We start from the raw sequence: 27,337 nt of genomic DNA, 5'->3' as shown, positions 1-27,337 counted from the left end.
CCTCCTGCTGCTGCCACTAAGGAGCATCTCACTCTCATGTCTCTTCAGCCTCTCCCCTTCTACTCCTTCTTTCTGCCTACACATATCTCAACCTTCCCCATAAAACACAATCTTTCCCTCAGCCTTTCTCTGCTTGCTCTTGAGTCTGCAAAACTTCTCAAATGTAATGTCTCTGCCATCCACTCACTATTTTACTTCTTCCCACTCCACACCCACTATTGAAGGCCCTCATAACTTCCTAATTCTAGATGCAGTGGCCCCTTGTCAATTTTCACTCAGCTTGACTGCTTGGCAGCATTTACTCCCCCATGATCTTTTACTCCTTATTGATTGAAAATCCCTCTTCCCTTACCTGCCCCTCCCAGGTCTCATCTCTCAGACTTCTTCTGCCTGCTCAGTAGTTATCTGTCTTCCCTGCTTAGTCATCTTCTTTTTCCTTATGGGCTTCTTCTTCCTCATAGCCCGAAAGACATTCAAACTCTCCTATATGAAAACAACCTTTCTCTGACCCTGACTCACCTTCTAGGTATCTTCCAGTCTTCCTTTTCTCAGCTTCATTCCTTAACACCTTCAAAGAGTAGTGTAGACTTACTCTCCTCACTTCTCACCATACACTCATTCCTCAGCCCACAGCAATATGGTGCCTTCCCCTCTCTACACACACATATACACATACTCCAACTGCTCTCACTGCAGCTACCAATGTCTTTTTGGAGGCCTAATCCAAGGGCACACTCATCTATGTCCTGATTTTATTTGCCTTCTCTGCAGAATGCTTCGTTGTGAATCCTTCCCTATTTATTGAAACTCTCTCTTCCCTTGGCTCTGAGAATACTGTGCTATACTAGTATTCTTATCACTGATTTCTCCTCTGGCTCTGCATTCTCCTCTGGTACCTTAAAAGGGAGCATCCCTCAAGGTCCTGTCCTTACTGCTCTGTCTTTACATGGAGGGGCTCATCCACTCCAATGGCCCTGATCTCTCTGGATCACTCACAGCACCTAAAACAGTGTCCTGCATGTGAGAGACACTTAATTGGTGTTTACCTAATTGATTAACATTTGATAATTGCACAATGCCTAGTGCATAACAAACGTTCCATGAGGGCTGTTATCTGGGTCTTAAAGTTTACAGACATTTCCTGGATATTTACCTGACTCATCCTTATAATAACCTAGTCAGGTTGATTCTTTTTTATTCCCATTTTTATAGAAGAGAGAAGGGGAATGGAGCTAACATTTGTTTCCTACCTATTCTGTGCCAAGTGCCTCATATACATTTTAATTTAATTTTCACAACAGCCCAGTGAAGTAGGCGTTCTTAGCCACATTTTACAGATGGGAAAACTGAAGCTCAGAGAGGTGCCCAAGATCACAAGAAGTGTATAATTTACCTCCTCTGCTATTTCATTGTTCTGTAAATTTGATCATACCAAATTTAGTGAGCAATACTGAGGAGGCATATAAAAGGTATCACAGAGCGATATTATAATTACTGTTTACATATAAGTATTTCTTGGAGTTTGCATTCCTGTGAAATGTAATGTCAGGCATATAAAGAGCTGAAGAGAAAAAAATCCTCCCATTTCCAAACATTCCTGCCTTTCCCCCTGCATATTATAATAATAGGAACTGATTATTGAGTGCTTAACATGTGCCAGTCATTATGCTTAGTACTTTACATGTGTGCTTTCATTTAATCCTCACCCCCACCCTATGTGGTAGATTTATACATGAAGTAATTGTGCCTCATAGGAGTTAAGTAACTTGTTCAAGGACACCTAGGTAGTTTGTCAGGTCACTGAAATTTTAAGTCTGGTTGGTCTGATTCCAAAGCTAGTGTTCTCTCAATGCCACTAGGCTGCCTTTCCAAGACAATAGGGAAACCAAGGCTCAGAGAGATTAAATGACGTCAAGTCTCCTGACTCAGTAACTTATATTTTTCGACTTTGCTCCAGCTGCTTGCGTCTCTTTGTTGAAGGGACTGCTTTGTGTTGTCAATAATCTTTATATATCTGTGTTCTGTCTCCTCAACCACATTGTCAGTTCTGCCAAACCTCTTTAGATCCCCCACAGAGAGTTCTAACTAAATACTTGTCAATTGATAAGCACGGGGCTCTCTTCAGTTGAGAGAATTATTAATAAACCATCAGGCTTTAACAAAGCCCTTCTCATCTCCAAAGGACTTGAGCCCTTGGTGCTTAGGAGATGTATCAATTCCTCGCCTTCCCGCAGCTTGAAGTCAAGAGCCCACACTCCCCGCCTCCGCGTGGCATCCATTCTCCAGGGAGCCTCAATAGCGTCAGAATCATTTCACCAAAGGTTGAATTACGTGTGTGACTCTGGAAGGATTCGGTCCCGTAAAGGGGGAGAATAATGCGGGCTGTGATTCTGCCTACAGGTGGACCCTGGGGATGTTTCTCACCATCTGAGATGACGTGTGAAACTCTGGCAGCCACGCTCCATAGATCAAGCTCTAAAGATGGATTGTTACACTTATTATTGGGAATATTAATAATCACTCTTACATTTATGTAGTGAACTTCCATTTACGCAAAAGGCTCCTGCACAAGATTTCATTAGGTTTAGTTTGTGCTGGTCTTCTGCAAAACCTTTTTGGCATCAATATTCCCCAAAGAAAAGGTCTTCTATCTGGGTTTTGAGGAAAGGAACGGCCCCAGCAAAACTGACAGCTGAGACCCTGAGAAGGGGAACACTAATGGACTGGAATTGAAGGCTAGCAATTGATCCTGCTGAGCAACATGCTGCTGAGAAATATTTAGGGCCTGAATGCAGATCCCCAACATCCTTCCTTCTCTTTGCCTGTTCCCAGAACCCCAGAACTGGCCCAGTCCTCCCAGCTCAAGCAGAATCCTTAGCTTCTTCCACCATCAGAATTCCCCTTCCAGGTCCCTGCCCCCATGGATGGCTCAGGGACACCTCTGTGAAAGCCGGCTCAATTGTCTCTTCCCCTCCCCCAGACCAATTTTCTCATGCACTTGTATGAGTTTGCTCAGCATCCTGCAAAGAGACAGACAGTAGTAATAATCATAGCTAAAACTCATGAAGCTTTTACCGTGAGCCAGGCACCATATTAAGCAATTTACATGCATAATCTCTCTTCATCCTCATAACAGTCCTATGAGGAAAGTTTATTGGGATTCCCATTTTACAGAGGAAGAAATTGAGGTTTTAAGTGAGTAAGTAACCTGCCCAAGGCCACACAACTAGCTAATGCAGAGGCAGGATTCAAACCCAGGTCTGTCTGACAATGAACCTCTACAGTATACTGTCTCTCAGTATTGGCTTCCATTTCCTGGATAGGAACAGTGAGACAGAGAGATCAGGTCATCTCGCATTCAGAGGAAAGAGTCTCAAGAAGTCAGAAAAACAAAGTTTTTCTCCCGTTTCTGCCAGTAACAGATTCTGGGTGAGTCACTTAAAAGCCCCTGCTTCTGAATTTGCAAGCAGGATCCACAGTGTGTGAGATTCGAAAGTGATGAGCCACAGAAGGTTAATCTCCTTCAAATTTATAAAGTTTAAAAGCACCATGCAAATGCAAAGTGTTCCTTATCATAATCCTTAACATTATTATTCCAGCCTATTCATCTACCAATGAACCAGGGATAGAGTCCTGGCTCTGCCCCTGGATTCTGCTGCCATTTAAGTGCCAAGACAAATGGTCTCAGGGAGTCAGGGTGATCCATTATCTGGATATGGATTATTTCTCAGGAGTAAATCGTTAGCCCTGTCGGGCAGCTGATGAATTCTCCCACAGCACCTGGGGGCTCATTGCTCTGCATGGGACGTGTAGGGAATTCAAGTAGCAGCTGGAGTCTCAGTGTGACTCTGCAGACAGGGTCCTGGGAGCAGGGAACAAAGATGTTCGGGTTAGGTTCCAAGGAGCAGCAACAAGCCCACCCAACTGTGAATGTGAAGACAGATAATGAACCTCACCTACCCACAGCCCACCCCAGGGCAGAAAAGGATAACTTCTTTTCTTTCCTAATGCGTGAAGCATCTTTGGGCAAGACAAAGCACAAAATAGACTGACAGATTCATACACAAGGACCTACTGACAGAGAGATGAGAAGCATGGGCAGCAGAAAGAGAAACAAAGAAATGGAGAAAGACAAATAGGGATAAAAAGAGAGACAGGGAAAGAGGAAGACAAAAAGTCAATAAAATAAAGGACCACAAAAAAGAGACACATGGAGTAAGAGGAATAAAGAGAAATCCAGAAAGAGGAGCTGAGAGGAAAGGGAGAAAGAAATAAAAACAGATTAAAACAGAAGCAAAAAAAATTTTAAGGAACAAAAGAGTAAGAAAGGTTTTTTAAAAAGGAAAATGTATGGGGAAAGAATAACGTAGAGAAAAAATAGATAGAAAAAGAGAAAGGGGGAGACATAACATAGCAAAAATAAGAAAAGGATAAAGGGAAAAAGAAAAATAGAACAATCAGAGATAAAGAGTAAAAGAAAATGAGAGGAGGGAGTGGAGAGCGGCGGGGAAAACAGATGAGGAAAGTAGAGAAACGTGGAAGATGAGACCGAGGTCTTTAGGAGGGGCACCAGAAGTGTTTTTTTGTTTCTGTTTTTCCCATCTGTGTCTTTTCTCGTTTGTTGTATGGCACACATGAGTTCAATCTGATGCCTTAGGGCTGGTCTTAAGAGTGGTCAGAATCACCACGTTTCCATTTCCCTCCTAGTTCAGAAAGCTCTTTTCCTCCCACTTCCACTGTTAGCCATTCTTGTCTGGTAAAGCATTGAAGGCAGAAACAGAAAGGTGGAGACAATCACCTACTGAAATGAAAGCCACAGCTACAGAGGGCTGAGCACGTAGATCACATTCATACACACACACTGTGTGCAAAGTCAGACAGACACAGAGACACATTCTGAAGCAAACAAGAGCACAAGTACTGAAAGACTTGAGCCATCGACAGGGATAGACTCACAGCACATAGGTATCAGCAGAGCCAACCCGAACACAAGGATGGGCAGGGGGAGAAACTGACAAAGAACTAGATACACTGCTGTGGAACATGACAGAGAGGTACAGAAAAAGATGGACACACGACCAGACAGATGGAGAAACAGACACCAGCCAGAGTGGTAGGAGGAGGTTCCACCTTAGCTCTGTTCTTCCTCCCTTCTCTCTGCCTGTGTGAAGTATCCTACTAAAAGGCATTTATCTCCCTGTGTCTCCTGCCCTCAGGATTTTCCTCTGGGCTTTGTGACAATTGGTAGCAAAGTGTTTTATTTAAATAAACTCACTTCTGCTAACCTGTCTGTTAGTTACTGTGTCATTCTTCCCAGGGAACAGATGTCCCTAACCAGTTTAAATGACCATATCCAAAAGGCCCCTTCGGGCATCAGTTTAAATGGTGGAATATCAGGTCCTGTGACTAAGACACATTTGGAGTCTGTCTTGGCTTCTACTCCAAGACTAGGACTTTTCCCCGCAGTATTCCATGATGCCTTTTGACTTCGTTGGACTGTCCTTTTCTCCTCTGCAGTTTGCAGCAGATGAGAGGGGGAGGTCAAGCAGCCAGATCTAATACCTGCACCCCCACTTGAATGAGAAGAACACCATAAGATTTCACTTGATAAAAAGTGTTTCCTGCAAAAGAAAAGTTTGAAAGGCTCAAGGATACACAGGGCCAGATGAGTTCTAAGGGTCTTTCCAGCTCTGACATTCTAGGATTCTATGACTGAGAGTTAATTCCTTCAAATTTAAACCTGCAGTAATAGGACAAACCTTGATTGGATTTTCCAAGCAAACGTGGTGTCATTGTCTGCCGCAATACATATTTAGCTATGGCCCAAGTTTATTAATTTTGTGCAGTATCGACATTTCTTGGTGCAGTTTCCAACACTGACTGGTAGACCCACGAGGATGTGAAACATGAAGGCTCAAGATGCCCTCCCAGGAAAGCCACAGATGGTTGTTGGTGTGTTCACCTGGCTGGGGCTGACACACAGACTCCACCACCACCCCCTGGCTTGTGCTGGGTACATGAAAGGGTGAGACAACTGCCTATGAAAGGGGCATAATGAATCAAATTGGCTTAGAAGCTCAGGGATAGTGTAGCCAACTGATCACCAAGAGAACCTAAGGGAGTGAGGCTTGCTTCGTGCAGTTCTACTTTGATGATAGGAAACACCCCCTAGAGCTTCTTTCTCATTTACTACTCATTTATTCTTTCTTTCCTTCTTTCCTTCCTTCCTTCTCGCTTTCTTTCTTACTTTCTTCTTCCTCCATCTCTCCCTCCCTCTCTGTCTCTCTCTCTCTTTCTCTCTTTCCTTCCTTCCTGCCTTTCTTTCTTTTTTTTTTTCTTTCTTTCTATAGTGAGTATTTTCTCCATGCCAAGCTCTGTACTACAGCTAGGGATACAGCTACGAACAAGATACAATCAAATATCTCCCAAATATCTCATTTGTGGATCGGAATTATGGTATAGTTGGGGGGGCAGTATATGAGCTAAAGCTGAGAAATATAGATGTTGCTCAGTGTCCACAAACTTAGGTTATGGATAAATATTTATGAGAATAAATAATTTGAGAGGAATATTACAGTGTATGCACACTTTTAATTATTCCCACTGGCAAAACTGATGAATCAGAGATCTGTTTTTGTATGCAATATTGAAGATGCATAGAAGTCTTATAATTAGTTCAGGTAAAATAATTTGATTGTTTTTTATGTACAATTCTAAAAAATACAAGTTAACTTAATACTTTTTATCTTTTAGTTACACATTCTTGGTGACAGGGTTTCATTTGTTGGTGATGGTTTGAGAGCGTTGGTTTTTGAGAGAATTAAGGCATTTACTGGAAGAGAAGGGAAGATTCATTTCTGTCTTTGATGCTGACTTGACATTAACTCTGTCATTCCCAGACAGAGATACATTTGTGTAAGTCTGTTCTCCTGGTCATTCATTTTTTTGCTTGTTTAGTTTTTCATCCATCCACCAACCATACGCCAAGCACCTAGTCTGAAGCATGTACTGGGTCAGTGTGGGTATATTGGAAAGATTTAAACACAGTCCCTGTCCTTGAGGGGCATATGCTCCAGAAGGGGAGCCAACAAATAACTTGAGGACTTTATGATGAGTGCCATAGGAAAGGTGTGGACAAAGGGAAGCTGTGAAGAACAAGGACTAAGAGGTGAGGGTAGCTGGAGAAGCTTTAAGAGACCAGGTGACCCATGGGTCGGGGGAGGTCTGAAGGTCAGCCCTATTCATCACTGTGGGGCTACACAGAGCCATCCCTGTTCCCCAAGTTCCTTTTTTTTATTTTAAGTCAGCAGCATGGATTTATAAGAGCCATAGAAGTACACAACAAGCAAATCAGTTTGTGGCTGGGGTTAACCCAGTAGCCTGCATCTGTTTAACTGCTTCAATTTAAGGTGAAATATACCTACTTCTTTTAAAAAACACAGTGAAAGGGTTGGTCAGAGACTAGTTCCTATCCTCTAACTCCAGCTTCTTGAAATCAGACTCTCCTTTCCCACTCTATACCCCTTTCTTGCAGAATTCTCTCATGGGAGCAAAGGGGCTTGAGTAGTACTGGGTACTGTGGCAGCTTTCAAATTATTCACATTCCAAAGGAGCCTTAATGATTTCTAAGATAATTGGTTGTAGAAATAAGTCCTTCTAAAAACCCAGCAATAGAATGTTCGTGATGCCACAGGATGATTCAGAGCATTTGGCCTTAATTACTTTGATTGTCCGCCAGGATTTAATATATGAATATTACATTGCGATCTTCAATTTAATTTCTTGTGTAAATGGATTGTGGCAGAATCCTGTAGTCCTGGAACTGGCACATAATTCAGCGTGGGAGACACTATCTTAACTCATCTCATTACTCAACCCATTTGTTGTCGTTCAGGCTTTGACAGCCAGGAGATGGGAAAGCAGCAGAGGTGATGTGATCTCTCAACCTAGGTCCAGACAGACATGAGCCATAGTCTCTACCGATTACGTTGTTACACAGACAGAGAGAGCACTTACTTTCAGAAGGAAAAATACCACTCTTGCCAATGTGCAGCTGTGTACCCTGGTCCTTCTTAGCATAGTGGAGTGGAAAAAGCTGGGACACACATGCAAGAGGCCTGGGTTCTAGTCCTAGCTTGGCCACGAACTTGCAGTATGACCTTGGACAAGTCCCTTAATTTCTGTGAGCTTTCAACTCCTCATCATTAAAGGGAGAACTACATGAGCTCCAAGTGCTTTGCGGGTGAAGATTTTTCTGACCTATGAGTAGCACACAGCAAATCTGACAATCTTGGCACCATGGCAGGAATAATGTTGTTTCTATCCATCCTATAAATGATAATCAGCCCCCTAAGAACAGACAAAATAACAAGGAAGCAAGGGAGAAAGAGACAGGGAAGATCTGTGGGAGGGAGAGAAAGAAAAAGGGAAGGTGAAGGAAATAGCTCTGCAACATTAGTGAGGTCTCCCCCAGGGCCTGGGAGCGCTTGTTAAGACCTTAGCAAAATGGAGTCATTTAGGCCCAGGGAGCTTGACAGAAACTAGAGGAAGAAGATGAGACTCAACAAGTGTTAAATGGGACTCCACAGTGCTGGAGAATTTATTTGTAATACATATAACAGACAAAGAGCTTTCATCTAGACTGTATAAAGAACCCCTACAAATGAATAAGAAAAAGGCAGTCAATCTAGCAGGAAAAAAAGTGGACAAAATACTTAAATAGGAATTGTACAAAAAAGTAAATCCAAAAGGCCAGTAAATATATGAAGAGGTACTCAACCTTATTAGCCACCAGGAGAAATGCAAATTAAACCATGATGAGATACTACTGCACACCCACTAGAATGATTACAATTTAAAAAGCTGACAGTACTAAGTGTTGATAACAATTTGGCACAATGAAAGAGTGTAAATTGATATAACACTCTGGAAAACTGTTTGGCAGCATCTACCAAAGTGGAACATGTGCAGCCCCTATGACTCAGTGATTCCTCTACTAACAGAAATGCATGCACATGAGCACCAAAAGTCCAACAAAATATCCACAGTAATATAGTCATAATAGCTCCAAATGGGAAATGGTCCATATGCCCATTTACAGTGGAATGGATAAATAAATTGTGGCATGTTCACAAAAGGGAATATTATACAGCAATGAGAAGGAACAAAATAAGCTTCATGCAGCAGCATAGATAAATCTCACAAACATAATGTTGAATGAAAGAAGCCAGACTCAAAAGAGTAAACACTGAATGATTATATAAAAACCAATAAGTGGTAAAACTATAGTGTTTAGGGATGCATGCTAAAGAACACAAGTATAAATAAAAGCACAGAAGTAATTTACGTAGAAGTCAGAATAGTTGTTACCTTTAGGAGGGAAGAAAGGAGTTGTGATTAGGGAAGGAGCATAAGTTGGGCATCAGGGGTGCTGATAATATTCTATTTTTTGACTGAGTGATCGTTAACACAGACGTTTCACTGACTAAGCTGTACAATTATGATTTATACACTTTTCTTTATGTGTGGCATAGTTCACACACACAAGAAAAATCTTTAAAAATAGAAAGGCAGGAAAAAGCCAAAGACAAATCTTTGTCTCAGACTATTGTGACCCCCAAGTTCTATCCATCTTCTCAGGACGCTGCTTCCAGCTAATGGGATTCTAGACTTTAGACAAAGAGAAGGCCAAGATTGTATCTCATTCCTCTCTATCTATCTGTCACAACTCTCCATCTTTAAAGCCTGCCTGACCCACACTTATACCTAAATAGCTGTCAACCAACTGACTGGAGTCAAAGATACTATCTATGCTCCTTCTCATTCCTCCCATTCTCAAACTATTCTTGCTTCATTTCGCTTCTATCTTTCCCCTGAGTCTTTATTTTGTTTTCTATTTTCAGCCTTGTTCTTGCCCTATGGACCAATGACTGAGTAACCCAACTGAGTTTCCTTGGCTTGAACCTCAGAGAGCCCTCCCTCTCCAAAGACTTGCGTGCCTACTCGTTTCGCTGCGCAGCTTCCACTACTCCTGGCCGACTCAGGTAGGGTACCAACCCCACTGTGCCCCCGAATCTTACAAGGCTAAAGTGCCTTATCCAAAATCCTTGGGGACAGATATTTTTCAGAATTTTAGGGATTTTATCAAGGTAATCCTGTGTATTTGCCTATATCACATAATACCTCCAGCAGGTTATGGCATAGCTCCCCATAATCAAATACATTAATATTTCTGTCATGAAATACATGAATATTCATACTAAATGGGACAAAAAAGACTATCAATATCTTAATGTAAGTTAAAATGAGTTTGGGGCTGGCCCAATGACGTAGTGGTTAAGTTCACATGCTCTGCTTCGGCAGCCCAGGGTTTGCGGGTTCGGATCCTGGGCACGGGCCTACACGCCACTCATCCAGCCATGCTGTGGCAACATCCCACATACAAAACATGGAGGCATATTGGCACAGATGTTAGCTCAGGGAAAATCTTCCTCAAGCAAAAAGAGGAAGATTAGCAACAGTTGTTAGCTGAGGGCCAATCTTCCTCACCACACACACAAAAAATGAGTTTTAGCATCAAACTTGTAAGAAAGTTTTTGATTTTCATAGCTTTGTGGTTTTGGAGGTGCAAATAAAGATTAATTATCTGTAGTAAGAACTCAATGCTTGTTTGGTGGATGGATGGAAGTGTGGATGAATGCAATACCTGTGTTTATCCTCCCAAATAAGTAACAAATGGGCATTTAACAAGAGTCTTCATAGCTTTAACCAAGAGTCTCAACTGTGAGTACATTAGATTTCACTGCAGGCAAGAGGAACACTATTAGAAAAATCCATCACATAGGTCTGTTACCACATCATGGATGGCCTGCCTTGGGTCAGTTGGCCACCATTGGGCCAATCAGTGGCCACTCCTGTGTATAAAACAGCCAGCCTTTTTCCTGACTATGGACCTGTGAAATAAACCTAACTAGAAGGGAAAGATGGACATGGCAAGTACCTGGGGCTATTCTGTTGGGTCCAATATGAAAGGAATGAATGGGCTGTATGTATCTTCAGGTGATCCTCTTTAAATAGCATTGCTCTGAACCAGGCTTCGCAAAGGTATTGAGTGGCAGTTAGTTTGAAACCACCCTTCCCAGCAGCTACTCAGAGTGCAGTGAGTTTATATTGCCAGTTAAGGGCAGAGATAGGTGTTTTTACTTCCAGTCACCTAAATACAGGGATACTATATCCTTTTGTACTAGGATGCTCCAGATGGAAAGCAGGGAGTTCCAGAAGAGACTAGCAAGGAACTAGAGCATGAGTCAAAATCAAACTTTCAGGCTCCCCTACCCAGGAGATGCCAAGGAATCATGGGAAAATTCAGCAGGAGAAAAATCATTCAGCTACTTCCAGGACCAATGCCTAGAGGGGGAACCCGGTGAGGAAGGAGAATTTGAGGAGAGGTTAGAAAGCTCCAGGACACTGGGCTGTTCGCTCCTAGAAAGTAGAGACTGAGTTACTAGCTTGCTATCTCCCATAGCAATGCCCCAGACTTTTCAATGTTAAAACAAAGGGACAGGACTTACATGATGTCTGAGATCTCTTCCTACTCTAGTTTTCAGCAGCCATGAATTTCTGATATTCTTTTGAAAACTACTTATTGTTTCTCATAAGAGTAATCATACTCTTTGGTGAAAACTTGGAAAATCAGGCAAACATATGAAAGTTTACATTCATCTATCATCCCATCTTTCACACATTTGAGCATATTTCATTTTTGCTTGCTTGCTTTTATTTTACATCTTTTTATAAAATTGTGATCATAGCTTTATATTTTGAGTTATACACTTAAGTGTATCGTGAGTGTTTCCATGTCATTACAAAAGGTATGATTCCAGTCTAACTTGGATGTTCACCAGACATTGTGGGGCACACTAAAAAGTATAAAATGTGTACCTTGACCTTATGGAACTTACAATCTGGTTGAGAGGATGAGATTAACATACATGAAACCAATAATGAAAAATTTTTAAAAATGGGATGTAATTAAATGTCATTTCTTGTGACAAGCTGGAAGGACAGTAAGAATCCAAAGGAGGGAGAGATTGATGTGGACAACACTAGTGAGGGAAGGCTCCCAGAGAAGGCGGGACTTAAGGTGGCCTTTAACAGATAAGAAAAGGAGAATGAAGAAAGCAGGAGCATCAAGGAAATAGAAGCAATGGAGGGAGACTGGACAGAGCAATCAAAATCCCTTTATGTTTTCGTGTTGTTGGTGATACAGAGCTACCCACGGCCAGGATTTCAGCACTCTCCGGGGGCTCATCTTAGATAGGAAAGAACAGACCAAGGTCTCTCACCTAAAGGGGACTTGGAGGATAAATGCATGATAAATGAAGCACTCATATTAATGTGGCAGTAGCTTAGGCTCAGACCTTGTTCAATTTAGTAATTAACTTGCTCCTTTGCTGCATCTCGAACAGTGATGGCTCAAACGTCATGGTGCTAGTGGCTAGAGTCCCCAGTTGGACAACTTCCTATGTAGATAGTTGATTATATGACTTCAGAGCCCTGGTAACAGTCAGTTCACTACCGTGGGTTGGTAATCACAAGAAGAGGAAATGAGAGAATGCTTATGGCATAAGCTTCCTTCTCCATCCACTGAAGACACAGCTGAAAACTTCATTGAAAAAAAGTTAATTAAGTCACATCTGTGGTCTGAAATGCTCCCCGGTAGGACTAGGAGTTTCTCAGGGCAGACAATCTGTGGTTTGTCTAGAAATAGACAGGTAGAGACAGGTTTGTCTAGAAATAGAAAGGTACCCTTACATGAAATACCACAGTTCGAGATTCATTTGTGATGCATCAGAAACTGCCCTTGTCTATGGTCAGGAGGCTTGCCACTAACTAGCTGTATGACTTTGACCAAATTCTATTACCTCTCTGAGTTCACCTCAGTTTTCTTCCTCATCTGTAAAATGGGAAATATTCCAAAGTTCCCTTTTGGCACAAAAATTCTGTGAAGCTATGATTTCTCTGGACTGTCACAGCCTTTCAGATTTCAGGAATCCCCTGAATGCAATGCAAATAACCCTGAAAAAAGGCTACTTCTTACCCTTGTGTTGCCAGTCACCACCATACCTGGAAATCGAAGTCCTTTGGGGAATGGGACCAGGAGAGCAAGCAGGCTCAGCCCGAGGGGAGAGGCACAGAAAGGAGAAGTGAGTGGGCCCCCAAGATGTCACCAGTTAAGCAGAGGGAGGAGGATCTTGATACCTCCTCCTCTATCTGCCTCTTAACTGAATGCCCAGCAGCAGACTGTGCCTGACTGCATGCCTACGTAGGTGCCTGCTCACCACAGGATGCCCTGGCTGCCAGCATGCTGTTCCAAGCCAATGGGAGAAACCTGAGGTGAAGTACCCCAGGGCCAATCATAGGTGGAAGTATCTCTTTAATGGCCAGAGAGACTGTATCTTTGGCTCCTTTTCATTGGTTCAGACCAACTGAAGGCTCTCTGGACTCTCAGCCAATGCTGAGCCATCAGCCAACTGAAGTGGGCTCGGCTGCTGGATCCTGTTTTCCTCTGAGGCTGATGGGTAGCCCTGCCTCAAGGGCTGCCTGTCTCCCCATTGGCATCCCTGACCGAAAACTTTTGCCATGAAGCACAGAAGGCATGAGCAGTGGGACCTAATCGAGGCAGCCTGATGAGAGGTAGGCATGCTGGGGGCCAGGAGCCACGCCCAGGCCCAGTCCCTGCAGGTGAGTGCAGGTGAACTGGCAAAGGGAGAGAACAAGCAGGTAGAACTGCTGGGAGTGGGCGTTGTAGGACTGAAGCTAAGGGCAGATCCTAACAGGCGAGACTCTTACTATTTCCTTCCCATAAGCTACAAATATCCAAGTGGTTTGTCCAAAACCCTATGGTGCCCTCTATATTCCTACCCTATATCCAAAACTACAGCCAGGGAAGAGTTCCTCCTCCCAAGAGAGTGAGAGAAGTTTGTTAGAGAAGGTATGTTGGCTCCCAATTAGAAGCTGTATTTCCTGTCTTAGGATGCCCATGATGCTCAAAGATAGACTTGGTGGCTCTGGACTCCAAGGACACATGGATACCATGATCTTTGCTTCATACATCTCAGACCAGTTCTTTATATGCTACAAGGAAGGCTAAGATTGTGGCTTCAACCCTGAGTAGACTGGGTAACTTTCATTTTGCTCCATAACTACTGACACTATTATTTGTGTCACCCAAGAGCAAAGCCCCAAACCTAGGCAGCCATTTAAGTGGTGTGTACACAGGAGGCACAGTGAGATGTACAGAGAGTTCAGTGTAAAGCTTTCTTATTTCTGGAGACATTCAGTCACTCATCAAACACTTGCTGAATGCCTTTTATGTGGCAAGCAAGCCCTCTGCTAGATGCTAAGGGGACAAAGAGGAATAAATTATATGGGCTATTGTCGAATACCACCAGGGCATGGCTGAGGGAAGAGTGTGTTTTGAGCATTGATGATAGACTACTTTATGTCCTTTAGTGATTGACCTGATGTTATAGTTGAGTTTAGAATGCTCCAGAACTGCCCCTTCATAACACCATCAGAAATATTTGTCTTCAATGCCTTTAAGGTGCTCCCCAATTAAAACCTTTCAGAAAAGAATCTGCTACAAAATTGCTATAGGACTTTGGGCTAGTCAATTCTCAATTTCCTCCTCCTTAAAACAGGAGTTTGGGCTAGGGGTTTGTGAAGCCATTTTCAAATCTGAGAGACCATCTAGGAGTCTGTAGTAGCAGTCAATTACTCCTTAGTATAAATTTAATTATCTGTGTTCTTTCTCCCTGGGCTTAGCTACATTTTAAGCTAAAATTTTTAAGCTTTTTTTTCTCCAATTGTGGCGTGAAAGCTTTGTCAATCGGTAAAGAAATTTCAGGGAACTGCCTATAAGAAGGAGAAGTATTTGGGGAAGGAAAATGCCAAGGAAATGGGATATAATAAACCTCTCCAATATCCTAACATTCTCTTTCCTCAGGCTGTAGGGCCCTGCATTCTGTTGAGGCTAATCCCAAACCACAGTTTCTGATAAAAAGAATCATTCAAGAAACAAAGCCCCCTTTGGGGCTTACAATGCTTTAACACCAAGGAGCTCTTGTAACAATGAGGGTGAAGGGCTTGGTGAAAAGCTCTATGTACATATTCCACAGGCCCAGGATGCCCGGATTGAAACAGCATCTTTGCCCATTACTCTTCCCTCCTGCCTATTTCAGGTTCCTTTAGAGCCCAGATCTCACTCCCACTGGCCACAAGTATTTTGAATGACACAAGGTCAGGAAAAAGGACAGTGATTCAGAAATGCACATCATTCCTTAAGTACATTTAATTGTAAAAGACATCTAATCAATCCAGTCCTCTGCTCGAACATGGCAGCTAGAAGAGGCAAAGCACATCTTTTGCATTTCACTCCAAACCAAAATAAGAAGCCAAAGTGGGGAGGGGGAGAGGGAGAGGGTGGGATCAATGAATCCAATCAATGGTCTATATTAATGTTTCCTATATGGCTGTGCTGATTTGCAGCTCTCCAGGTGCCAAATGACATCTGGGAAACATTACTCCATCCCCCAATTGACGTAATAATTAGATTGCATAAATGGCTCCTCTGTGCTCACTGCCAGCGCAAGAGACAAATGTTATCGGTGAGCCAATCAATCTTTCTCCCTGTTAAATTTCCAACCTGTGTCAGCAATTATGCTGTAGAGGTCAAAAACCACCCAAATGAGTGAAAACTGGCAAAGATGAATTTTGGGAGTGGATTATACTGCACTATTTCACAGCAGGGTGTGTAGGGTCAGGACCCAGACAGGTACATGAACAAATCCACAACTGGACATACCACCAGAGGCCAAAAGAGGGAAAGAAGGCTAGTAGTATCTTCTGCAAGACTTTGCTTTTCTCTATTCCTGTTGTCTGTTTTGTACTTAGATAAACCGAGAGGCTGAGAACAGTATGACAGGGGAAAGCATTAGTCATTTCGTATTAGTCTTTGTGGTAGGCTGAATAATGCCCCTCCCCCAGTATCCACATTCTAATCCCCAGAATTTATGAATATTACCTTAAATGGGACTTTATAGATGTGTTTAAGGATCTTGAGATGGAGAGATTATCTTGAATTATCCAGCCGGACCCTGAACGCAATCACAGTGTCCTTATAAGAGTAAGTCAGAGGAAGATTATAGACGGAAGAAGAGGAGAAGGCAATATGACCAGGGATACAGAGATTGGAGTGATGAGGCCACAGGCCAAGGAATGTCGGCAGCCATCATAAGGGGAAGAAGCAAAAAATATATTCTCCCCTAGAGCATCTGGAGAGAGTATGGCCCTGCCAACATTTTGATCTTGGCCCAGTGAAACTGATATCAGACTTCTGGCCTCTAGATTATGAGATAATAAATTTATGTTGTGTTGAGTCACACAATTTGTGGTAATTTATTACAGCAGCCATAGGAAACTAACATTGTCCTCCATTATTAAGCTCAGGTCACAGGTAGAATGATAAAGAAGCTTCCTGTAGTATGAAGAGCATCAAAATCCTCCTCTACCCAAAATATGTCCTCCATCTATCACAATGCAATGTCAAGCACTAGGAATCCAAAATTCACATGTGCATGGCAACATTTCTACTTTTAGGGTAATTCTTTCCTGCTGCTATATTGCAAAGAGTACATATAAGCCTTTGTTTTCCATTAGTACTTTTGCATGAATTTATATATGCGATTACCTCCAGCGACCAGGCAGACCTTGGGGGGACGGGGGGGGGGATGCTGAGCAGGTAGGGAAATACAGTAAATATGTCTAAAATGAAACCACAATTGGGCTCAAATCAAATCTCTTTTAGTAATAACACTAAGTAGGGCCTTTAGGAAAACAAGTCATGGCAGAACTAACTTAATTTGCTCTTCTGATAAGGTTACAAGGCTTGTGGATTGGGAGAATGTTGTAGACAGGATGCATCTGGACTTTAACAAGGCTTTTGACTTAGACTCTCATGATTCCTTTGTAGATCAAGTGAAGAAATACAGGCACCAGGTGAGACTCTAGAGCAAGCAGGAGACTGCTGATATGTAGATCAGGGTCTTTGGTGACTGGTCACAGATCTCTACATCAGTCCCAGTCAAGTCACCGTTCTTATCCACGGCTCACACAAAGATAAATATTCATTCTCTCTGGGAGTGAGGATGCGGGGAAGCTAGAGAGTCCAGGTGACAGATTGGATGTGAGAATCAGGATACAAAACAATATTGGTAGCCTGGAACATTGGCTGACCTCTGTGAAATGCAATGTCCAGCACTAAGAATACAAAATTCACATGTACAAAGGTTTATATACAGAGCAGCCATCAGAGTACAGAAGGCAGAGGGGATCAGCAGGCAGACAGCTCAGTGAGTCAGAAGAATGGTGAGGCTGGCACACACACACACAAAAAGCTAAATGTAGCCGGAGTGTGCCTATCCAGGAATGGGAGAGAACAATACTCCTACCCACTTGAGTATTCCTCGTTGTCCAGGCTATACTCAGGTTCCATTCTGGGCAAGATACTTTTTTTTTTTTTTTTTTTTTTTGCTGAGGAAGATCTGCCCTGGGCTAACATATGTTGCCAATCTTCCTCTTTTTTTGCTGAGGAAGATTCGTCCTGAGCTAACATCTGTTGCCAATCTATGAGCCACCACCATAGCATGGCCACTGATAGACAAATGGTGTAGGTCCATGCCTGGGAACCAAACCCAGGCCACTGAAGCAGAGTGTGCCAAACTTAACCATTAGGCCAGTGGGGCTGGCCCCTGGGCAATATTCTTTTTATCTCCCAGATGTGTGTTTTCTTTAAAAAGAAAAACTCACCAAATTATTTAGAATAAAAAGTGGAAGTCTGATTCTGTCCCAACCTCTAACCCCAAAGATAACCATTGTTAACAGAATAGTAAATATCCTTCTAAACTCGTTTTTCTGCAAACTTATTTATTATATGCAATTTATTAACACAAATGAAAGCATGCTATACATATTATTCCTGGCCTTGTTTTTTATTTAAGAATATGCCATGGGAATTTTCCCATGCGAGTGATCATAAGAGCTAATAATTATTGCGCATTTTCCATGTGGCAAGTAAATTTTTAAGAAGTGTTTCATGTTTTAATTCATTTAAAACTCACAATAACCCCATGAGATGCGTACTATTACTACTATCCCCATTGTAGAGAAAAGAAAACAGCTTCAGAGAATTTTCTCAAGCTCACACAGTAATTAAATGACATAGGTTGGATTTGAGTTCAGGCCTCTCTAGTTCTAGAGCCTATGCTCTTAATATCTACACCATGCTGTTTCTCAGTACTTTGAGGGCTACCTGATTTTAAAAAATACAGCGTAAGAGTTTATTTGTATCCATATCACAATTTATTTAATCTTATATTAGTGGACATAAGATTGTTGCCTTATAGAAGGACTTCTCAGGGCTTTTAATATGCTAATATACATTATGACTCTCCTAAGAAGGGGACGCAGTAGGCACTGTGTCAGTCCAAAACTTCTCTAACCATGACATCCATTTTTTCTCACAGAGCATTTCAGGGACTGGAATATCAGGGATCAAATTTTGATGTGCATCTGCATCACTTGGGATGTTTTTCCAATGCGGATTCCTAGGTCTCGACTAAAGTGCTTCTGATATAGATAGTTCATGGACCACACACTGAGAAATGCTGCTTTGTGCCGTAGGATTGATCTTTGATGTATAAAATAAATATAAGTGGCTACATAACCATAGTTTTGGGTAGATCAAGGGCATGAGTATCTGGGGGAAAGAAGCACTCTTCCCGCTTCCCTCCTTGAGCTACCTGATCATCTGAAACTTATCCACTCCAATGCCAGAAACCCATAGCTCAATGAAGCATTAATCTAGGATTCTCAGTGATCTCAGTTCCCAGGGGACTAAGCCACAGTGGCCATCACACCACTCTACCTCTCTCAATGAAGAACTGTCCCACGACTGAAAGTATAAGCTAACAATTGATGAATATTTCTAGGGAGTTTATTCCATATAGATTTGAACTCTTACTCCAGGGACCACTCACTTCCTGTTTCTGTCATCTATAGAAACATTAATAACAGTCAAATATCTGCAGACAAAGAATTAACCCAATAGGGAAAAAAACCCATGAGTCAATAAGAGTTTGTTTTTTTAAACTGTGAGCTTGGAAAAGTACAAGAGGACCTGTTCATGCTCTTAAGTTATATTTAATATCATCAAATCCCATTCACCCTTGCAGGTGATTGCTTAAGCGTCACCTGAGTTTGGATTGGAGACAAGAGAGGGAAGACTTAAGGGGAAAGGAGTCTCCTGGAAAGTTTCGCCTCCAGTGAGTGGACAGGAGACAGGAGTTTTACTAAAGAAGGGGCCAGAGTAGCCTGTCGTTGGTGTAAGCCAAAGTCCTGCACTTGAGACCCTCTCCACATATCACATGCTGAGATTTTCAAAATACTCTTACCTTTCAAATTTCAAAGGATGCTCACTTCAGCTGTGAGAGGCTGGTGGGGTATTACTACAAACCCTATTTGACAAACGGAGATCTTGAAGAGTTTGGAAGAGGGTATGCATGAAGGTTAGTAGTAGAGAAGAGAACTACACAGATCCTAACGCACTAGAAAGTATGCTGGAGTGCACAATTTTATATTTAGTAGAATCTTGAGCATGTCAAATTGCATAGAAAAAAGCTGGAAGGAGATGTGGACCCAGTATTGACAGTTACCTCTGAGAGATTGGATTATAAGTGAATTATATTTTCTTCTTTGTACTTGCCTTGGTCTCCCCTTTCCTCAAATGTTCTACAGCAAGCATTGTAGCTTTTATGCACAGGAAAAAAGGTAAATATTAAAGAAAAATAGGACATCAGACTAAAATTCTAGTTCCAGCTTTGCCCCTTGGACAAGTTGCTTCACTCTCTGAGACTGTTTCTATAATCTTCCTGAGGGCCCTAAGTTTGGGTGAAGCTATTGGCTGAGAGAAAAGGTGAAGAGAGGATAGGGGAGGAAAGGAAAGGTTAAGACTGAGATGCTGCTCTAGTTGAGGTTATCTTGGGAAGTAGAAATACTGTTTTCTGACATCAGAGATGGGGGCTGTGAGAATGCTTTGCAAGTTGTCAAGGGCTATTATGCAAGTGATGAGAGTTACTGCTGTTAATGATCCCTGATTCCCCCTCAGACACACACATATACACATACATACACACACCCCCTCCCCAAAGTGCTTGAAAATCCACACTTTGGCTCAATTTTCTCTTCCATTTCCCTGTAATATTGCCCTGATGATCTCATTACCAACTCCAGGCAGAGTCTCTTTTCTACTTGTCACTAGCCAATCTAGCTACCTTAGACTCTCCACCATATTTGAGCTCATCCTCCTATAGATTGTTCTGTCATTAACAAGTGTCATCTACATAACTCAAAGTCATGTCCCAGGGCTCTGCAGCAGCCAGCATAGTGATTAGAAAAACATCCTGGTTCAACCAGGACAGGATCCGGATCTCCTTTTTCCAAACCAGATTAATTGCCTTGTTAATGACAACACCTCACCTAAGTCCAGAGTCTATTTTTGCAAAAAGCCTGTATACACCATATAATTCTGGGGCCTCACAGCAGCACTGGGAGGGAAGCAAAGTAAGGAGGGACACTCCTGTTTACAGAACACAGAGAGAGCAAGTGACCTATCCTAGATTCACAGAGGGTAGGTAACAGACAATATCAGCATTCCAACCCAGGCAAGGCTCTTTCCCCTACATCACAGCATTAGTTCACAGTTGGATGTGGATAAATGAAAACACAGAAAATAGGTTACTGTGCACCTGACCACAGACAGATTTGGCATGATATATAGCAAAACCTTTTTCTTGCTGGAGTAAGTCAAGACCTATGACTTGTAATAAGACCACATTTGGGATCTGGGGGCCGGGGATGGGAAAGTGTTCTTTCTGAGATTAGCACTGAGCTCTTCGACAAATCATTTATTCTTTCCTTTGTTCATTCACTCATTCATTCTATAAACATTTATTGAACATTTTGTATGTGCCACGCATTGCACTTGGCACTAGTGGGTAAGACACAAGGAAGGGCAGGACATGGTCCAGGCCCTCAAGGAATTCACCACAGTCTAGGGAGAAAAATTGGAAACAGACACGACTAATTCCAAATACATAGCAAAGTAGGATTCATGACATAAGAGAGCAAAATGCTCTGGTAGTCTAGAAAGAAGACTCACATCTGTTTGAGGGATGAGCTTGACTTATGAAAGATAAATAGAATTTAAAGGAATGGTAAATGGGTGGGAGTAGGGGACTTCCAGGGAAAGAAAACGACATAGGCACAGAGGTAATAAATCAGATGAGTTAGATGGATATCAGTGCATAGTTGTATTTTGATGGAGCTGGAATTGGACACAAGAAAGGAAAGACAAGATGGGAAGATAAGTTTGGGCCAGATTGTGGTAGGCTTTGAATACTGCAAGCCCAGCCTCATCTTCCATCCTTCTCAGAGGCCAGCAGCACTGACTGCACAAGGAAGAATTTGGGGAAGGCAGGAAAAGATGGATTCTGCTCTCTGGGAGCCAGAGGCCAAGGAAAAAAGGTGATACCTACGTGAACTCCAGAATGGGAGAAGTCATACTGAGGTTCCTTGACAGGGTGGGAAATGATGGCAAACTATTTTCGGAGAAAAAGCTTAATTTAGTTCGCTGAAATTCTTGCTTTGACATCTTCCCCAATTCACCTTTTGTGCCTTTGCTTGTGCTAAACCCTAAATCTGCAGTGTCTTCCTCAGCCCCTCTCCCACCAATCCTGCTTATTGAGAAGGCTGATTCATTTTCCAAGACGTCCTCCCCGTCCTTTGCCTCACTGGTCCTCAGTTCCCCACAGTTAAAGCCACCCATAGCTGTTTCTGCTCAGTCTCCTTCCTGGCTCATCCCTTTAGAGTTATTCTTCCCCTGAGTTAAGTTCTCTTTTCATTGTCTAATTTAAACACTATATCCTTGGTCCACATCCATGGCTGCAAATACTATGTCAATGACTTCTAAATTTATATCTTCCCTTTTCTGAGTCTTAGACCCACACATCCAGCTGCCTGTTAGACATCTCTGCCTTGATGTGCCACAGTTAAATCGAACTCAAAATCTTCTCCACCTTTCTAGAAGAAATAATCTTCTCATACAAAACATACTTTATCACCTAATCTACCATAATATGCCCTATCACCCAAATTAAGCATCTGGAAATTTTCCTTGACTCTCCCAACTCACTGTCCTCCAAACATCCAACCAGTCAACAATTCCTTCAGTTTTTTACTTCTTTAATATTGGCTGAATATGTCTGTTTCTCTCCATCCCTACTACTGATCTCTCACTTGGATTACTAAAATAAACTTCTAACTGATTTCCTTGACCCCAAACCATGTGCCATTCTCATGCAAGCCTTGAGTCAGTGCTCTTCTCAAATATCACCTTTTCCAGGAAGCATTTCCTGATCCCTCCCAACCAGTCCTCTCTTCACGTAGATCTTGCTTCGGAAATATTGCCAAAGAACCTTTAAAATGCTGATATTATGCCCTGTTTCTGTAAGAGGAAATAAGGGAAATAAGTGCTTCCAGAAATGTTTCCAGGTGTACACTGCTGTGGAGAATCCTGAAGTACATATGTCCCCAAGGGAACCGAGTCTTGGAAGTGGGTTCCAAGGGAAAAGCCAACTCTAGAGAGGCAATACTAATCTACCTTATAACACTCTGAATTTTCTAATTTTACAATTTTTCTTTGGCTTTCTCACTGAAGTTGTGACCCACTGCTGCAGGGATTTGGGAAATAAAATGCATCATTAATCAAAACTTACTCTTCCCCAAAATAAAATATTAGCTCTGTTGGGTAGTTAATTGTATTATCAGAGTGAACAGCTCATCCTCTTTTACAAGGGCTTTAAACCCTGATCGCCTAATAAGTGCAGGAATTACAGTTAATCTAGCTCAAAATTTAATTATGGTGAGTCATACATCACAAAGCAAAGCACATAGGGGCAAAACTCTGGTGAAGTCATGTCCAACTGACCTTGACCCTGGGCCTGCTGGCTCTTTCTAGAAGGGAAATTGGAAATCCTTCCTTTTTGTAAGATAACAGGGCCATCCAAACAAGACCCACCCCAGTCTACCTGAGCAGTTTTACAGGAAAGCCTGCCTTAATCAAATCTTACCATGAGAAAGCCCAGAAGCAATTTTCCCTCTGGACTCTGCCTTTCCAGATCTTGTTATAGTATTATGCAGTTGGATTTAAAGAACACCACTACAGTGGATCCAGGCCAGGGCATGGTATTAAGGAATTGCATGAGACCTTCAGAATTTTAAGAGTGCATCTAAATCTACATTTGGAGACTCTGAGTTGACAGAGACCTAAAAGATCAACAGTTCCTGCAGGTCATGTGGCTTTTAGTCTGCTCATTCTCCCGATTTCTCACAGAACTGAGGACAATATTCCAAGTGTTTTTTGAGTGAAAAAGGATGATCAGACTCCTTGATTGGACTTCTCCACTTCTAATAATGTGGTTTAAGAAGTTATTACCTCTCTGAGTAGTTACTGGCACCTAAATTATTACTTCACAGGTTGCGCTAATTATTTATTTTTATACATATGCAGGTTGGACTTGATTGCATCATTTTTAATTAATACTTGCTAAATTCTATCTTTTATATTTATCCCATTATTCCAGCCTGTCCTGACTTTGGGGAACACTCTCTCTGCCCTCCAAAATAACTGTTACCTTTCCTTGCTCCTTGCCATCTGTACTATTGAAAATCAATCCTTTTTTTCCTGCCTGTTTGGAACTCATTTATATTTTGTCTCTGCCACTTCAAGGGATGCTTAGCTCTACATGTTTATTTCCTGCTAAAGGTATTATGAGGGCCTCTTATTTGTTCTTATTTTGCTTTTCAGACTCTAGGTTGACTTCCTCTTCTTGATATTTTGGGTCTTAGGGAAAAAGTTTTTACTCTAAGCCTTCTGTGATGACAGACATGTTAGTCATATTCCCTTCCCCTCCATTTTGGTTATCTGTTGCTGTGTAACAAACCACCCAAAGTTTATTGACCTAAAGCAACAGTTTTATTTTATTCACAATTTCAGCAACCAAGAATTTTGGAAGGCCTTGGTTGGTGGTTTGTCTCTGATTCATCTGGAGTCTGCTGAAGAACTAGGACTGGACACTCCACTTTCAATATAGCTTCTTCATCTGCATGTCTGGCATCTCAAGGTCTGAAACCTTGGACTTTCTCATTCTCTCTTAATGCGACATCTCATCCTCCAGGGCCTCTCCACATGACTTGAGCTTCTCATAGCGTTGGTGGTCTCAGAGAAGTGACATGTTGGCTGGCTTTCAAGATGTAGGAAGTGGAAACTGACAGATCAGTTAAGAGATATTCCAAAAACAGTAACAGCATCACTTTTATTGTGTTTTATTGGTCAAAGCAGTCACAGGTCCCATGCAGACTCAAAGAACTGGAGAAATAGACTCTACTTCTTGATGGAAGAGTGACATTGCAGAACAGCATATGGAATATGAGATATTGTTGCAGCTATATTTGGAAAATACAAACTTCCATATGTTCTATAGATTTCCAGACTTAAAAATATTACACTTTAAAATGCCTGTAGACAAAACTGGACAATGAGGAAGAGAGAAAGTGTGTGTTAGAGTTCGAGATGATCAAATAAGTCCAAATAGAGGAAACTTCAAGAAGAAAGATTCAAGGAATTGGGGCATTTAACTTAAAAACAGAATGTTATAGTGGGTGAAACAAGGATTTGAATTCATAAAAATCTGGACTCAAATCCTGCCATACCTCTTACCAATTTTATATGCATGGAAAAATATACATCAATACACATTTATTGAGCACTTTTTATTTTTATTTATTGAGCACTTTTTATTTATTGAGCACTTGTTAAGCACTGTATTAGAAACCTAGGGATACAGAAATGAAACAAAGTTTAAGCTTTCAAGAAGCACAAAATATAGTAAGGAAGACTGACATGAATAAATATTTGCAACAGAGTGTAAAAATGATATAATAGAGGCACCATGTACTTTGGCGGCTCGAAAGAAAGGAGTTATTACTTTGGGTGGCTCAGGAAATACTTCACGGAAAAATGAACTCTTGAGCTGGGTTTGAAAGGATGAGTGAGAGTTTGCTATACAAAAAGGTGAAAAGGATACTTTAGGAGGAGGGAACAGCTTAAGAAAAGACACAGAGGTATGAAACAATATAGCTTCTTCAAGGAAATGCAAATAGTCGTCAGGGATTTCTTGCATAGAGGATCTATAAAAGCTTATGTAAGTGAAGTAGGCAAAGGATCATGGGAGTCTTTGTACCCTATGTGAAGAAATTTGAACTATATCTTGTCCATAAGAATTTAAAGAATGACATGATCAGATTTGCATAATAGAAAATCATTCTGCAGAAGGCAGAGCGCAGGAAATGTTGGAAGAGACTTATAAAGGACGGGAGACTGTTGCAATAATATACATGAGAAAAACCTAGAGCTTGAGCCAATAGAGCGGTAATTTTAATAGAGAGAAGCAGAACAACCTGAGTCATATTAAGCAGATAAAATTGACAGAATGTAGTCATCAAATAGGTGTTGGGGTTGGAGAAAAAGGAGGTCTTCCACGAGACCCATACTTCTGGTTTTGGTAACTAGATGTTTTGTGTAGCTATTTACTATAGTACAACATACAGGAGAAGAAAATAGTTTCTATGTGAGGTGAAGTGACTTTAGGTCAAGGTGGGGAAGATGTCAAATAGGCAGTCAGAAAAATTGGAATATTGAATGGCCTGGACTAAAGATACAGTTTTAGCAGTGATCGGAATAGAAATGGTAACTGAAGCCCTGGAAATGGATGAGTACACAGAGTGAGAAGAAAAAGTGACATGGGAAAGATCTGGAGGATTATCAGTGTTTAAGTTATAAATAGAGGAAGTGGAATTTGCAGAGAAAGGATTACTGGATTTGAAGAGATAGCATTAGAAACTATGAAAAATTGAACAAAGGGAGGAAAAAAAGAAAAAGTTAACATAGTGTTAGTGAGCAGTGGGACAATTGTAATCATCCTAATGAACATTTAATTTAATTAGAGGGATAGAAAAGGAGGAGGTAGGACAGGAAGAATACTGGAAGAAATAATGGCTGAACATTTTCCAAATTAGATGAGAATTATGAACTTACAAATTCAAGAATATCAATAAATCCCAAGCACAAAAAGCATGAAAAAAAACTACACTGAGGCACATCAGAATCTAATTGATTAAAATTAGTGATAAAGGGGGCTGGCTCCATGGCCGAGTGGTTAAGTTCGTGCCTGCCTTCCGCCGCAGTGGCCCAGGGTTTGGATTCTGGGCGCGGACATGCCACCACTCGTCAGGCCACGATGAGGCGGCGTCCCACATCCCACAACTAGAAGGACCTGCAACTAAGATAAACAACTATGTACGGGGGGTTTGGGAAGATAAAGCAGAAAAAAAAAAAAAAGATTGGCAACAGTTGTTAGCTCAGGTGCCAATCTTGAAAAGAAAATTAGTGATAAAGAGAAACCTTAAAAGAAGTCAGTGGGGAAAAAAAACACAAGTTACATACAGAGGAACAAATATAAGAATGACTGCAGACTTCTTATCGGAAACAACACAAGTCAGAAGACATCAGAAAAAAAAGTCTTTAAAAACATTGAAAGAACTATGGTTAATCATTCTAACAATAAACAAAAGAAAACTAGAGTGGCCATATCAGTATACACAAAGTAGCTTTCAGACCAAAGAGGGTCATTTCATAATGTCAAAGGAGTCAATTCATCAAAAATACATAACAATCTTACATATTATGCACCTAATAACAGAGATTCAAAAATACATAATGTAAACACTGATAAAGCTAGAAGGAAAAATAGACATATCTACAATTATACTTGGAGAGTTCAATACCTGTCTCTCAATAATTGGTAAAACAAGTAGACAGAAAGTCAGTGAAGTTAGAGAAGACTGGAACAGTACAATCCACAAAATTGATCTAAATGACATTTATAGAATACTCCACCAACAAGTATCAGAATAAATAATTTCCCAAGTACATTTAATTTATCATGATAGAACATATTCTGGCCCATAAAACAAGCCCAAATACATTTTTTAAAGATTAAAATCATACAAATATATTCTCTGATCAAAATAAAATTGAATTAGAAATCAATAACAGAAAGATATATGAAGAATCTCTGAATATTTAAAAACTAAATGATAC

General features: G+C 41.3%; 1 protein-coding gene across 3 annotated transcripts in view; it reads right to left on the bottom strand.

Moving 5' to 3' along the window:
* ARHGAP36 (Rho GTPase activating protein 36) overlaps nucleotides 1-27,337 on the bottom strand; it is a 132,752-nt gene that overhangs the window by 40,131 nt on the left and 65,284 nt on the right. The window contains exon 1 of one of the 3 annotated variants that reach the window (XM_070256659.1): nucleotides 13,126-13,242. The exons of the other annotated variants lie outside the window; for them this stretch is intronic. The gene's annotated coding sequence lies outside the window, so the exon portion shown is untranslated. Of the gene's footprint in view, nucleotides 1-13,125; nucleotides 13,243-27,337 lie in introns of those variants that run through there. 3 annotated transcript variants of the gene reach the window in all.

The sequence above is a fragment of the Equus caballus genome, chromosome X, assembly GCF_041296265.1.
Source record: "Equus caballus isolate H_3958 breed thoroughbred chromosome X, TB-T2T, whole genome shotgun sequence".
Taxonomy (NCBI): domain Eukaryota; kingdom Metazoa; phylum Chordata; class Mammalia; order Perissodactyla; family Equidae; genus Equus; species Equus caballus.
Note: the sequence above shows the minus strand (reverse complement) of the source record. Positions and strands in the feature narration are given on the sequence as shown.